This window comes from Cyprinus carpio, chromosome B16 (genome assembly GCF_018340385.1).
Source record: "Cyprinus carpio isolate SPL01 chromosome B16, ASM1834038v1, whole genome shotgun sequence".
Taxonomy (NCBI): Eukaryota; Metazoa; Chordata; class Actinopteri; order Cypriniformes; family Cyprinidae; genus Cyprinus; species Cyprinus carpio.
Window position 1 is genome coordinate 6,840,272 of NC_056612.1, and position 15,630 is coordinate 6,855,901.

The window sequence follows — 15,630 nt, forward strand, 5'->3', positions numbered from 1 at the left end:
AATCCACTTCTCCCTCCTTCTGCAGAGCATGAGATACCTCCTCCTCCCGAGGTCGACCCCAACAATACCATCTACAGAGTACAAGAAATCCTAGACTCCTGACTGCGGGGCGGCCGGCTCCAGTATCTCGTAGATTGGGAGGGGTATGGTACCGAGGAGAGATCATGGGTGGACAAAGATGATATTCTGGATCCGTCACTCCTTTCCAAATTCCACCAGTTGCACCCAGATCCTGCTCCTAGGGGTCGCAGTCGTCCTCGCTGTTGATCATGGGTGCCAGGAGACGCCCACAGGGGAGGGGGTACTGTCACAGATTCACCAGCCACCTGCACCCGTTCACAATCACCAGAGTACTAATTACGAACACCTGATGTCACTTACCTGAGCACTATATCTGTTCACTTACTTCAGTATCTCACTAACTGGTCTCAAGGTTGCATACCTTACCTCAAGCCTCTCCACATCACTCTGGATCTCTGTGTCTCCCACCATCTTGCTGAATCTTTCTAAAGAGAATTAAGATAAGGACTGTTACTCTTCAGTTTTACGAGTCTAAAGTTATGTTTCAGCTCTAACACTTGCTGTTTGGAGCTCTCCTGCAGTTCGTGTAAATAAAGAAGCTCTGAATCGTTCTTCCTGTGTATGCCTCTCTATCCAACCGTGACAATAACAAGGCGCTCTGATTGTTTTTTGTTGTAGAATGTGATAGGGGATGTATTCACACATTATAGAAATGAAAATGTTGGTGTATAAAATTTATTTTAAAATTAAAAAATAGATGATAAAGAATTAAGTTGACAGAGCTCAAACTCAAAACATGCAGCAGCAACAACCAGGAAGTGATGTGTAAAGTGTAGTAACTGCGTTTTTTTTTTTTTTTTTTTTTTTTTTTTTGCAGAGGAAGCTTGAAAAATATTTATTATTGGTTACACAATTTGATTATACACCAAGCAGAAAAAAAAATTAAAGGTGAAAATACATTTCCTTTGTAAGGCAGTATCAATAAATAAAATAGCTGCAAGTAACAATGAACTTTATGAAGAAAGAAAAAAGGTACACAAGAAATACTGAAGCATGGCTTCATTACTCATATCAAAAGCCACTGCTCACATCATTATTTGCTTATGAGCAGTTGGCCACCTGCTGATTTGTCCATAAAAATGATGTAATTGCCATGCCATTGGTCCAGGTGTTAGCCAAATTGAGGTCTCTCTCCCATATTTACACACAAACGCAGGTCTTCCGAGATGTGATGCAAAACTTGACGAATCTGCCCCTGCCCGGTGAAAGACACCTTCTCCATGGTAATGGATATCCTGCTCTCACCATTTCTTGTTCCGAGGCTTCAGTTCCTCAGCACCATTCCTCAAGAAGATTTACTGTAATTCTTTTTCTGGGGATTGTAATATTCAAGTCCCTTAGATCAGTCATAGCTGGAAGCATAGGCAATTATTTTCCCATTGGTACTGAAGCAACAAGCTGTTATTGGTTGATCTAATTGTTCAGAGGTCTTTAGCTTAGTGCGGGCATATTTATCCCAGAAACTGAAGCGCCCATCAGATCTTACTGTCAGCAGAATGCCATGGACAGGGTGAAAGGTGAAACTCGTTCCTCGATACTGCCTAGTGCAAAACCAGTAGGTTTACTCTGCTTGTCCTTAAAGATAGCCACACAGCGTGCCGATGCTTTATAGGTGACTCTATTCATTGAAACTCTGAAGGCTGATTTTCCAACTGGTAAACAATGAGACCACGTTCTGCAGTGGCTACAACGGCCATAGGATATACCACATCTGCACAGTAACACCTCTCTGGCATTTGCAGAGACATCATGGGATTTGGGGAACTTGTATCCCAAAACTTCAGTGTTTTGTCTAAGCTGTCAGTCATAACACAGCTGTAGTTTGGGGCTTTAATCCAGTGAATTGTCCTGATTGGGTCTTCATGTTGTGCTATCTGAATGGTCTGATTGCTGTTCAGATCCCACATCTTGGTAGTTTTGTCACAGGAGGCTGTAAAGACTTTACTGCCATCATCACTTCAGCACACATCCAGCACTGGGCCTGTGTGCATCTGCTGGACTTTAGGGACAGTCTGACCATTATCTTGAACCTCCCAGCACTGCATGTCATTGGCCCACGAGCCGCTGATGAGAAAGTTTCCAGGCATTGTAGGAGGACTGAATGGCAAGCAGCTTATGCTGTCATTGGGTGGCGATGTTACTTCATCATCCTTCATTGGATTATGACTGTCTGTGGTGGTGTTGCCAAATACTCCTGTTCCCCCGGACCCAAAGCCCTGTTCATCCCTAATAAACTCATTTCAATCTGTTAAGAGTAACTGCTGTAGAAATATTTGATTATTCCCATAAATCCACTTCCCACTTCTGAAACGATACACACACATGCACTGCTATAGGCACTTCTGCAAATATGATTGCTTTAGTTTTGTCACTATTCAAAAATTTGTATTTTTAATACTAGATTGTCAATGTTTTAGAAGTTTCAGCACCACAGTATTTGTATTACAGATATTTTTTATTTAATTATTTTTAACTATATTTTCTTCAGTATCAGTAACATGTTGAAAAGTGATCAAACCTTTGTGGGATTGACATTGTTTAGGAAGTTGATGGTGTTTGCATCAAAGGGAATGCTGTAAACACACTGAATCATGCTTGGTTGTATAGAACCCTGGATATTGTTTACATTGGGCTGGAACAAAAAAAGGATATTGTTCCATATATCAATGCATTTGGTAATTCCACACTTTTGTAAAAATGGAAAAGATATGTAGAAGTGCATAAACAATACTAAAAAATATTATCCTTACTATATTTGTGAAAAAGTGAAAAGTGAAAGTGACATGACATACAGCCAAGTATGGTGACCCATACTCAGAATTCGTGCTCTGTATTTAACCCATTCAAAGTGCACACACACACTTGCTCAAGGGCACCTCAGTTGTGGTATTGCCGGCCTGAGACTCGAACCCACAACCTTAGGGTTTGGAGTCAAACTAACCAAACAAAATGTTGCAGTCCGGAAGAAGAACCTGCCATTATTATTGCCACAGACAAAGATGATATTGAGGCCCTGTAAAAAATGACCGGTGTAATCTGTTAAGTGGACATGACACTAAGCAGACTGCCTCAGTAATTTGAAAACAGAAAGAGGTGGTTGGATTCCAACTAGAAAAGAGAACGTTTTGGTTACGCATGTAACCCTCATTCCCTGAAGGAGGATACTGATGCCCTGTAAAAATTGATCCATGTAATCTGTTAAGTGGACATGGCACTAAGCAGACTGCCTCAGTAATTTGAAAACAGAAAGAGGTTGTTGGATTCCAACTAGAAAAGAGAACGTCTTGGTTACACATGTAACCCTCATTCCCTGAAGGAGGGAACGGAGATGTCATGTCGATACCAATGAAATTGGGAACCTCGCTACAGAGACAAATCTTATTCAAATGTAAACTAAGCAACCCAGCCACTCAGCGGTGGTACAGCAGCTGTGGCGATGGGACCTGATGTCCCCGTTTCCTCATTCAGGAAATTTGCCAAGTAATTTTTGCCAAGTAAGACATGTTCCTGGACCAACATTGTTGTTCAAAACATAGACCTAAGCCTATCCCTACCCCTAAACCTAACACTACCCATAATTTATCCCTAAAGCACCTAAGTCTGGTTGTAGAGCTAAAACTGACATTTCCTGTAAACTTATTCCTCAATACTGATTGATTGCTTGGAATGTTGTTCCAGGATCAACAAGGATGTTGATCCTTGAACATTTTGCACTCGGTGAAATCATATTAACCTGAGGGTTACATAAGTTCCCTTTCAGTCAGGCACTTTCAATACGTGCAGTCAGTAAATTCCAAAAACTGTACATAAAAACGAATAATGTGATTATTTCCAATAATTAGCGTAAGGACTTAATCGCAGTATGATGTTTACATGTCAAGAGCAAAGCTCTTCACTCCCATATACAAACAACCACCATTATTAATAATATCCAATAATAATTGTTAATAATTTAATGAAGTCATTCACACACACAACCCAACAGAAAAAAAAAATAATGGACTCAGAAAGAGCAGGTGTGTTACTGGCCGCTGTCCTAATTCAAATATCAAAAAACCAAAACATGGTTATATTCCATGTTTTTTCGGCACTTTTTTCGGCACCATAGAAATGCAATGCTTTCTTCCCCGCCATCTTTTCTAATCTGCATATTACTGTGGGTGTGTGTCATGTCTCATTTATGTGCATCACAAGTACATGCACATTTTGGTCAGAGTGGCAATACTGTGATTAAGATGTTTACATGCCTGTATATTTAGATTAAAATAAGCGTATGCCACCTATGTTAATACGATTATGCTTGCTGCAATTATGAGCTTAATCACATTATTTAGATCGAAGTATTGTGTTTACATGAGGTAAAGTTTAATCGCAATATCATCAAATTCTCATTATAACCGCATTAAGAGGGTGCATGTAAATGCACTGAGTGAGATTGGATAACACTGGGAAAACTTACCTGTTCCACTTGGAACAGGAACGTTGTAGAAGCCCCATTCTTCCCAAAGGAGGTTTTGGAAGCAATTACACAAATGGATAACTGTAGGTACATGTGGTAGATTTAGAGATGGTTGTAACCCTCTTGAGTAATGGCAGAGAAATCTAAAACACAGGCTTTAAGCTATACACATATGGAGAATACACATATGGGATCCATTTAGGTCACTACATATAGCACCCAGCCCTCTAACGTTTCTCACGAATTCATTGAGTGAGGGCCTGGTGCCAGAAGCTCTGCCACATCTGGCTGCTGAGGGTGATGGAGGAGCTTGACAGGGTCTACAGTATGGACACTCTGGAGCAATTTAGCAAGCCAACACTAAGCTGGGGCCTCTCTGTGCTTCTACCCATTTGAGGTGAGAACACAGGAGGATACCAGATAAACACAAAGGCTATGGAATGTAGCGTCGTGTTGGGGGTTGCCTAGCCCGCAGCTCTACAAATATCTTTCAGCAAGGCACCATGAGCCAGCGCCCAGGAGGAAACAACACATCTGGTAGAGTGAGCTTGCAACCTGTGTGGGCAGGGCACACGCTGTACCTGATAAGCCAGGGTGATGGCATTCACTATTCAGTGGGCCATCCTCTGCTTGGGTATGGCATTCCCCTTATGTCGGCCTCCGTAACAGACAAAGAGCTGTTCTGAGGTCCTGAAGCTTTGTGTCTGGTCTACGTACCATCATAAGGCGTGGACAGGATGGAGCAAAGCTAGGCTGGGTCTGCCTCCTCTGGGGGCAGTACTTGCAGGTTCACTACCTGATCCCTAAATGGGGTAGTAGGAACCTTTGGCGCATAATTGGGCCTCAGGGTTACCTGGGAGTCAGCCTGACCAAACTCTAGGCACAGTTTGGCTCAACTGGTGCTCTGAGCAGCAGAGTCAGGTCCCAAGAGGGTATAGAGGGAGGATGAGGAGGGTTCAACCTTCTAAGGAACCTGATGACCAGGTTGTGTTTCCCTACTGTCTTCCCCTATACGGGGTTGTGGTTGACAACTTTAAGGGTGGAGAGATACAGCCTTCTCTCCAGCACTTAATAATAATAATTTCTTACATTTATATAGCACTTTTCTGGGTACTCAAAGCGCTTTACATAGAAGGGGGTAATCTCCTCAACCACCAAGCTGTCACTTGCTGCAGAAAGGAAAGCACAACTCTGATTAGGCATCTCCGGGGGTCCTCTCGGTGAAAAGAACACCACTAGATGAACAGGTTCCACTTCAAAATGTAAGTGTTTCTACCTTTGAACGAATTCAAGCAGTTCAACAACGACTGAGCACGTCCCTGTGTGAGGCATGTTTTCTGTTAGACCGAATCCAACTCCATACTGAGAAAAGAGATCCTCTGCATCAGGGAGAGTTGCTCTTTTCCCAATTGACCCGAAGACACAACTGGCTGAGATGCCTGAGCACCAGGTCCCTGTGCTCACACAAATGATCCCGAGACTGTGCTGGTCTGAGCCAGTTGTAGAGATAATTAAGGAATTAATGAATATAGCCGAGTCTGATGGTCCAAAGGAGCCAGCAAGACGAGCTGGGCAGCACTAGCCAAGCTCCCAGAAACTGTGCAAGCAGGACCAGCAGAACCACCAATGTACCCGCAGTGAACCTGGAATGCATGAACCTGGCTTGGGCAGCTCATGGGCAGTCCAAAGCAGGGTCTGAGTGCACAGTGGCACACTTACCTGGTTCCACTATTGGCCAGAGGCTGCATGAGAAGGGCCTTGATAGCATTCTCGAACCCCCTACTACTGCCCGCTGGTGACAGAGGAGGATGAGTGTGGTCTGGGTTCGAACCATCCACAACTCTCCATGCCCTCTTGGGACCCAGAGATAGAGGAAACTGCTCTTTTGTCGAGATTTTGGGCACTGTTGACCGTGAGGCCGATGGTGGGACAAACAATACAAAAGACTCTTCATCTGGCCCTCCTCAGGGGGAGGGAGTGGTGTTCACCAGCTCCCGACAGCAGCTCTCTCCATCTCTGGGTCACCCGTCTCAGGGCCTCTTGCTCTTCCGCTTACCGCCAGGTTTAGCAGGGTCCTGGACAGGCGGGGGGCCCTGCAACCAGCTCCACAGCACTGCTTGGCTGAAGGCAACTGCACGGGAGTGGGAGCAGAGGCAGGAGACTGCTCTCTGTGATGAGGAGACTAGCTCTCGCAAGCGAGATTCCCAATTTCATTGGTATTGACGTGACATCGAAAGTGACCGACTGAAAGGGAACTAAACAGCTTCATTGCTAAAGTGAGTCCTTTACTGTGAAGAGTGCTGTTGAGATTTGGTTAGTTAAGAAATTCATAATAAATATAAATAAAGCAAGATGTTCTGTTGAAATTTGTGAATTATTTGTTTTATTTAAATTGCAATGGTAAAACATAGTGACAGTGACATAGTGACAACACTTCCACATAGTATACAATTGCATATCTTCTTTCTCTGGAAGCTTTCTCGTTCCTTGTTCCTCATGTCTTCGCAGCTGAATGACAGAATTTATATGTCCTTAAAGGCAATAGTATTATGGAAATACACATGAACTCTCAGTTCAAATCCGATTTTTTTTTTTGTGCCTATCTGATTAGAATCTGATTATATGTAACAAGTGTGTTAACTGCAAAAATATAATGGTGGTACATTTGAATTTGTACAATTTCACTGATACAATTTTAATAGGATCTGCTTACAATTTTTCTTTATTTTTTCAAAGAACTGTACGTTGCCATTGTCATATGAAACAAATTCATTTGATATGCTTTGTAAAACTCGTAAAATAGTTACTTTTACTCATGAGATTGGGTTGGAATAATGAAGACATGATTTTTTTCACACACAATTCTGTCTGAAAAGGTCAAAGAAGTAACTGGATGATGATCTTAACCTTCCCTGTTAAAAAAAAAAATATAAAAGAAAGAGACTTCACATTGCAGCTTTATACTAGTCCCTACTTTTATGAAGGAAATTAGGCTGGTTGGAACATCAGTATTTTCTAGTTTAATCAATGTTCCTGTTGGTTTAATGTGGACCTGTGTGGTTCTTGTAGTTGTCAAATCATTTATATCCACAATTTGTCTTTAAATTTTATTTTCAAAACAAGTTATCTGCTTTGCTTTAATTATGGTCCACACAGGCAAGTGTGATGTAAAATGTGCTTTGTATACCTGAGCCACACTAGATGTCACTCCATCTGCTAAAGCGATGTAACCGATGGAGTTGCCACAGAGCTCAACCATCAGATTGAAGGTAGACCTACTTAAGATAATCTGTACTGAGGTGAAGAAACACTGAGAGCTGCCTGAAGGCTCACATCCTTAAGGGTTGTCCAAACACAGTTTGGTTCTTCCACACTCACTGTGGGTGATTTTGGACTATCAGTAAGAAAAATAATAAAGAAATATCAGATATGCATTTATCATCATCTACACCATTTGCTTTAATAACAATAGCATATCAAGAGGATCATAGCTTACCAAACCTAACTCCAGACCTGTAGAGCTTAGCAACAACCCTAATTAAACACACCTGACCCAGCTAATCAAGGAGTGCTAAAATTTCCTAGCAGGTGTGTTGGAGCTAAACTCTGCATAACAGTGGCTCGCTAGGAACTGATTTTGATGTGGATTCTAAACAAATTACCTTTTTGTTCAATGTTGTTTGAAAGTGAAGTAATGGTTCCTTGGACCAAATAATAGTGGAAAGGCTTTAATGGTATTCTCACAGTAAAATTTGTTGGCGTTGTTAGGTGCCCATCAGCCTTAATGCACGACACTGCACAACCAATCACACAAACCACCAAAAGCAGCAGCTTACTCTCCATGTCTAAAGGAAAGTCTATATATGCATTTAATCAAATTCATCTGAATAAGGATGAAAAATCTTATATTATACGCATTTACTCTATGGAATTAATTCTAAAAATAATACAATAAAATGGGTTACAATTGAGATAAACATTAAACTAAATAGAAATATAGAAAACAAATGGCATACTACAAACAAGTATTTTTCACGCAACAGTTATAGAAGTAGTTATTTAAACTTAAAAGTCTGGTTTAAAATGTAATTTATACTTCAAATAAATAAACAAATAAATAAAGATCCTCCATGGCTGTAGCTGGACATACTAAAAGTTCATTGATGGCCTCCATGACCGTGAAAGGACAGACTTTGAGTTCATGGATGGCCTCCATGGCCGTGACAGCAGAAGCCACCACCAGTATTTAGTCCTGGCCCAAGCTCCGCATCTGCATGACATAATCTGGCTTTGGTTTGGCAGACATGACGTGAGCAAGCTCTGGAGTAGCAGGCATGATGTGAGCAGGCTTTAGCATAGCAGATATAATGTGAGCAGGCTTTTGGGAAGTGCTCTGTTCCTCCTCCACGACACTCAAAGTGAAAGCAGAGCCACGCATCCTCAAAGCAAAGTCAATATTTTGCTCTAGAGACCAGTGTGGGCTTGAAACGTGAAATTCCTTTAGTTAATCTGAAATGGAAAATGTCTTTGAAAGCAATATCATTAAAGCCCACCTGGTCACAAAGTCCACAGCATTCTGCTACATAATCATCAATTGTATGATTACCTTGACAAAGGTGAAGCAAGGAAACTGCTGGGTCCATTGTTATGGACATGTATCTTTCCTTTATATTCTTCTTATTTATCTTTAATTTTTCACTGTAAATCAGTGAACAGACAGCATTTATTGCAAGCTTTTTGAAAGGCTACAGCTTTTGATAGAAATAAATCCATTCTACAGCATAACTTTCAGCTTCATGCTATTCCTTAACCAGGTGTCCAAACTTTTTCCTTGAGGGCCACTGCCAAAAATTTGAAGGCCACCTGATGTTACCATTGGCTTGTAGGACGCTTCTTTGGGCTACGTTTAATGAGAGCCATTCATGTCAACACAGAAGAGGATCATCTGTCCAGGCAGGATCTTTTGCTAAGAGAATGGCAAACCCTCAGATTGTGAAGCAGTTTTGGAAGTTCTTCAGCAGAGTGAAGGTGGACCTGTTATGTTGAGTGAAATGTTGTATTGTCCCCTTTGATTCTTTCTGTTGTCACCGCTGTCCCTGGGTATCAAAGCTCTATCTACAGTTTGACTACGACATGTTCTGGTTAAGGCATGTCTGTTGTTTGCTTGCTGTGATGGTATATAATTCCCATTGCATTATGACGCAATGTTGAATTCCTAAGGGAAAATCTATGTTACTGGTGTAACCCTTGTTCCCGAGTGGGAATGAGACATTGAGTAGCTGGCCATGCTCAACGTTTCTACATAGGTTTGTGACCTTTTGCAGGAAATCAGGTACCAAGTGCACCTATGTACGAGCTGTGATGCAGCCCTTTGTAAGAATAGCTTTTGCACCATCAGCCAATTAATTGGTATGATTTCAAAGGGATTTAGACCACATGACCACTGACCTGTTCCCACTGCATTATGACATGGTGTTTCGATCCCACTCATAGTTAGACCAGTAGACCATTTAGACCAGCTAGACCAATGAAGGAAATACATTCTGAATTTGCCAATCCCTGAAAAAAAGTCACATTTGAAGGTTGTATTTGGAGAGCTTTTCTGAAATTGCTTAACCTACAACAGGGGTGTCAAATTCAGTTCCTGGAGGGCTACTGTCCTGCAGAGTTTAGCTCCAACCCTAATTAAATACACCTGAAACAACTAGTCAAAATCTTCTGGATTACTAGAAACTTTCATGCAGGTCCTTCTTGGAAAAAAAAATAACATATGCTGGAAAGGTATGTTTTGAAGCATGGAAGCTGGTTTAAGTTGGTCATTAGTTGGTCATGAGCTGGTTTGAGCTGGTCCTGAGCTGGTTTAATCTGGTCATGTGCTGGTCCTAAACTGGTCCTATGCATATGCATATACTGTTTTTTTTTTTCAACAGGGGTGTTTTGGAGCTGGTTGGACCTATGCTCAGCAGGACAGTGGCCCTCCAGAACCAGAGTTTGACACATGTGGGATACATGAAAAATACAAATGAAACTTCTCGAACATGCAACATTTGAAATGTTGCAACATCTGTTCAACATCTAATTTGGGACAATATATTTGTTCGGCGACAAATATATTCAGTATATATTTATACTTTAACAGTATTGCTGTACTTTGAAGCTAAGGCCATGTTCACACAGCAGGAGATTATGGTTGTTGTCAGCTCTGTATTTGAGTCTTTAATACAGTTACACTCACTCACAGTATGGTTATTTATGAAAGCGACAACCTAATTCTACAAACTAACTCACACTTGTAAATTTTCAGGCCTGCATTTACAACTGCATTCACAGAAAACCTGCACTGTGTGAAGTAGGGATGCACCGATGATTCAGCCGCCGATATTTATCGACCGATTTTTGATTATTTTAAAGCCATCGGCATATCGGAAATAGCATGAAAAGGGCCGATACCGATGGTTTATTTATTAACTGCATGGAGACAACGAGTTGCATGACTGTTGCATAATCCAACGTTTTTCTCTGGCCAAAATAATTAAATACTTGCCAAAACAAAATAAAATATGTCCAAAATATAGTTTGTCAGAGTATGGCCATATGCATATGTGACGCTGATGCATCCAACGAGTGAAATGCCCACTATCAGCTGTAAATTCATCATAGGAAAGTCGGAATGGCAATGCACCGGCATTAGAGTTTATCCGAGGATGTCACGAACTATATAGGCTACATAAAAAGGAATACACTGTATAGGCCTATACACAAAATATATTTCACTTAAATCATTAACTGATTAACAAATGAAAGAAATTTGTGCTGAGTTTCGGTTAATTCGGTTAATTCGGTTAAAGCTCTTCAGTTCACAGAAAAAAAAACAAGACAGTTTTTTTTTTTATTTTACAAAAGCTTTACAGTTTTGAATGATGTGTTGCTTCTATCGGTTTTACAAACCAGCGTTGGTATGACCATAAATTATGGAGTAACAGTTGGGAAAACAATGCAGTGAAGGCGTCAGTGCCTCACACGCACATACAACAAATTATTATTATTAAAATAAAATATAGTTAAAGAAACATAAAAAGTTACACTGCTCAGTTTAAATAGTCCGTAGTACAGTCTGTGCCATTCAGTGTGACCAGCGCCTCACTGCTGATATAGCCTATATGTGAAGGACGATGTTTTACATAGATAATGCGAGTGAAGAACAAAGCCTATAGTTTAGGTTACATAATAAATTATTGGTTAGCATTCAGATACTTTGCGAATATGGAAACATTTGGATTCATGCAGCATGAGAGAGGTAGGCTTCAGTTTCATTTTTAAATTAATTAGTTTTGGTATATTTAGCCTAAATACAACTTTAGGGGATTTGATGTGGAGAGAAGGGAACTAAAATAGCCTAAGTGTGTTTGTAATAATAAAATTAAACAAAATTATTTTAGCCTACATCAAAACTTAATAAAAAAATAAAACGCAAAGCACAGTAATTTATATTGGGTTTTTTTCCCTCTCCCAAAACAAAAAAATTATAAGAGTATTTTTTTTATCCATGCTGAAACATTTTTTAATATCTTGAAAAAAATTCTTTAAAGGTGCTGTATGTAGGATTGACACCGAGTGGTTGACTAGGTATTGCAGTCCAAATTCAAAATATTGGAGAGGGGTTTTTTTTCACACAGCCCCTTCTCCTCAGACTTGACACACACGCAGGTTGCCAGATTGAGGACACCAACAGGAACGAGAGCACTTGACGATGAATGAAATGAAATACGCTGTGTTTTCCACCAACTGGCAACCCAGGGTGCCGAGATACAATTGTGTAAACTGGCAGTGGGCATGTTTCACAAACCAAAACAGAGACCACCATTCTGGCCCGGAACGTACATTTTCAAAGGAGAATAACTGACTGTAGCATTGTTTTTCAGATAAACAAGTATGTATCTTGGCATGTTTCTTAAATATCTGCAAACATATTATGGTATTTTTATACTTTAGTAAAGTCAAAAACTTACATACAGCACCTTAACTGTTTTTATTGTGTTGACAGTTTTTTCTTTTGTTTAATGCATTTGGTCTTTGGTAAATCTAGAAAAGATGATGCTGTATTGGCTATGACTAAGAGAGATCATTGAAGACTCTCTTCATGATTTTTGTTTTTTTTTCCTTTTTGAGTAAATTAAACGCTGTACTTTATTATTTTTATTATTATTATTATTATTATTATTGGCAAAAAAAAATAGTGTAATTCACCGGTATGTTTTGTACTCAAACCGGTTTCACAGAGGAACGCAGAAACAGAAATGTTCAAATAATGATTCTGCTTGGAGTGAACCAATCTTTTTTCTCTCTCTCTCGTTTTTAAGCTGTGCTTTATGCAGTTGACCAATATCAGTATCGGTATCAGAATCAGCCAGTAGTTGTCTGTTAAAATCGGTATTGGCATAGGCCAAAAAAAATTATATCGTTGCATCCCTAGTGTGAAGGGAACCAGACTGGCCAACTAGTTGTCTGTCATGTCAAACAGTGCAATAGAGCCACTCCAGAGCACAAACGCATATCTAACATGTGTGGGTTATCATGTGTGGTTTTGTAACTTAGAGAGCACAGATATGAGCTGTTTGTCATCTGAAGTTTTACATCAGGGCTCCTCAAATCTTGCCCTGGAGGGAGCCAATACCCTCCAACCCTGATTAAACATTCCTATGCAAGCTAAACAAAGTCATCAGGATCAATGGAAATCACAGGTAAGATTGATCAGGGTTTGAGATAAAGTCTACAAAGCAGCAGTCCTCCAGTAAAGGATTTGAGAAACCCTGGTTTACATCCAATCACTGTTCTCCACCGGAGCTGCCCCAGTCAGTTTGGTGTTCTATACGTGACTTAAATTGCCTTCTCTCCACCCAAATATAAAAGCTGCTTCCGATTATTGAAGATTTGACAGGTGAACTTGTGGCATGATAAGTAGGGTGGCCATATGCACCGTTCAAACGGGACACGTCCTGGCCAGGATTTTAATATTTCCTAAAACAACCAAAGCAGTTTGACCAATAACATGCAGGTATTGTACATAACCAATCGTGGGGCTGTGCGTGAGAAGGTGATATCTACAGGGAACAATCAAAGCGATGCAAATATGTGCATGTGTCTGTTCGTTCATTTGACTGGTCGCTGCGCACCAATCATAAAAATATACCAAAGTAGGTGCGAGAGTGATTTGAAAGCATGAGGAGCCATCTGCTTTGCTCTCTATAGCTCTCATGAATGTCACACAACGATAGACCTGCACAGTGCAAACAGCCAAAACCTGGACATTTTAGGCAATATTAAAATCCTGGCCGGGTCGTGTCCCATATGAACGGTGCATATGGCCACCCTATTGATAGGACCCTCATCATGTCAGAAAGTGAAAAGCCTGTTCAGTTTTATGGATGTTGCAATCTTTCATATTACTTTGTTCACTGTTGCTATGGATACTGATAAGGAATACAGGCTTCCCTGTTGAAAAAAAAAAACAGCATATGCTGGTTAGGTTTGTTTTGAAGCATGGCAGCTGGTTTGAGCTGGTCCTTAGCTGGTTCTAAGCTGCTTATTAGCATGACTGAAATATATCAGCTCATGACCAGCTAAAGACCAGCTTAAACCAGCTCAAACCAGATACCATGCTTCCAAACATATACCTAACCAGCATAGTTTGTTTTTTTTAACAGGGTTGACTTCCGTTGCACTTTCATACAGACAGACCATTTCTCACACGGAAGGCTGCATCCTCCGGAGGTCGCATTTGCAGTTTGCATACGTCATCAAGCCTGGTTTATTTCAGTTAACTGAGCATTTCATTCACGAGTCATAAGCATATTACAACAATTTATGCTTAACTAAGAATAATGGTCAAATGTATAACTGTTAATATTCAAAAATAAGATCTTCTTTATGACGTATGCAGCCTACAAATGCGACCTCTGGAGAATGCTACTATAAGCTGTTGTGTGAAAGGGAAATTTAGAGAAATGTCATGTGAACGTAGCCTAAATTTAAGCTGTTGTCTCTTGGGGGGCAGGTACTACCTTGGAGAATGTAATAACATAATAATCAATAAGGTTGGGCACACCTGCTATACACTAATGAAATACATAGCAGAATAATGCCTTAACTAAAAACACACCTTGATTTCACATGGCTTATTGCTTTTAATAACAGTGGACAGAGACAGAGTGGTTAAATTTCTTTGATACTGTTGACATCTAGTGGTTTCTACATGAATTTCATATATGTTCTAAGGCCTTTGTAAAGAAAAGTGAGTCTCTGATGTTTTCAGTAATAATCCTTCTATAAATTGGGTCCAGGTTTGCCACCAAAGATGAGTCAGAATGAGATTATCTACTTATGACATTTAAACTTTTGTCTCTTTAAAAACATTCCAAAGTTGTTGTGGTTGAAATTTTGGAAGTTTGTAACTCACTGTGGGTGATCCGAGAGGGAAATCAAATGCAGGTGTGTGATGAGGCCAAACTCAAAAGCTGTGTCTGAAATCTCTCACTCGTTCACTCGTTCACTCGTTCACTAATCCCTATACAGTGTATGGCAGTTGAGTGGACTATATCAGAAAGGAGTGAACAAATAAGTGAACGGATTCGGACGGTGACTTATACACTGCGCGTGAGACTTGGAGCTGTTGCAAAAACATTGCCATATTTACTTTTATATTACATGTACCTTATTTTAGAAAATAAGGTTAATAGCAATAATACTCAAAATAATTTTATATTGTAATTATACATACCTCCACGTCAGCATGGTTTCATGGATGGTATATTATTAATTTTTGTAATGCTTTTATGTTCATAATCATTAAATGCTATTAAAATACTCAGAACAAAAATAAACACACATTAACACATAATTGTATTTATTATTTTTAGTATCTTGAAACTCTACCAAGCAGTGTTTGAGCTCAGATTGCTTTAATCCTTTAATTTAATTTCTTTTGAAGTGATTCAGAAATTTAGGTCTAATTTATATTCCCATTTAAATAAACCTCCCATATTTGCAAAGTCCTTTAATATGAAAAATATTATTATGTTTGGCAAATTTTT

General features: G+C 40.0%; 1 long non-coding RNA gene and 1 pseudogene across 1 annotated transcript; both read right to left on the reverse strand.

The window, feature by feature from the left end:
* Positions 1-1,131: 1,131 nt before the first annotated feature.
* LOC109084149 lies at positions 1,132-4,633 on the reverse strand (annotated as a pseudogene).
* A 2,272-nt stretch (positions 4,634-6,905) lies between these two features.
* Positions 6,906-8,152, reverse strand: LOC122140087. The gene is made up of 3 exons (XR_006156803.1): positions 8,037-8,152; positions 7,728-7,934; positions 6,906-7,048 (listed from the first exon to the last, which is right to left on the reverse strand). It is a non-coding gene; the product is annotated as an uncharacterized LOC122140087 (long non-coding RNA).
* Positions 8,153-15,630: the final 7,478 nt, after the last annotated feature.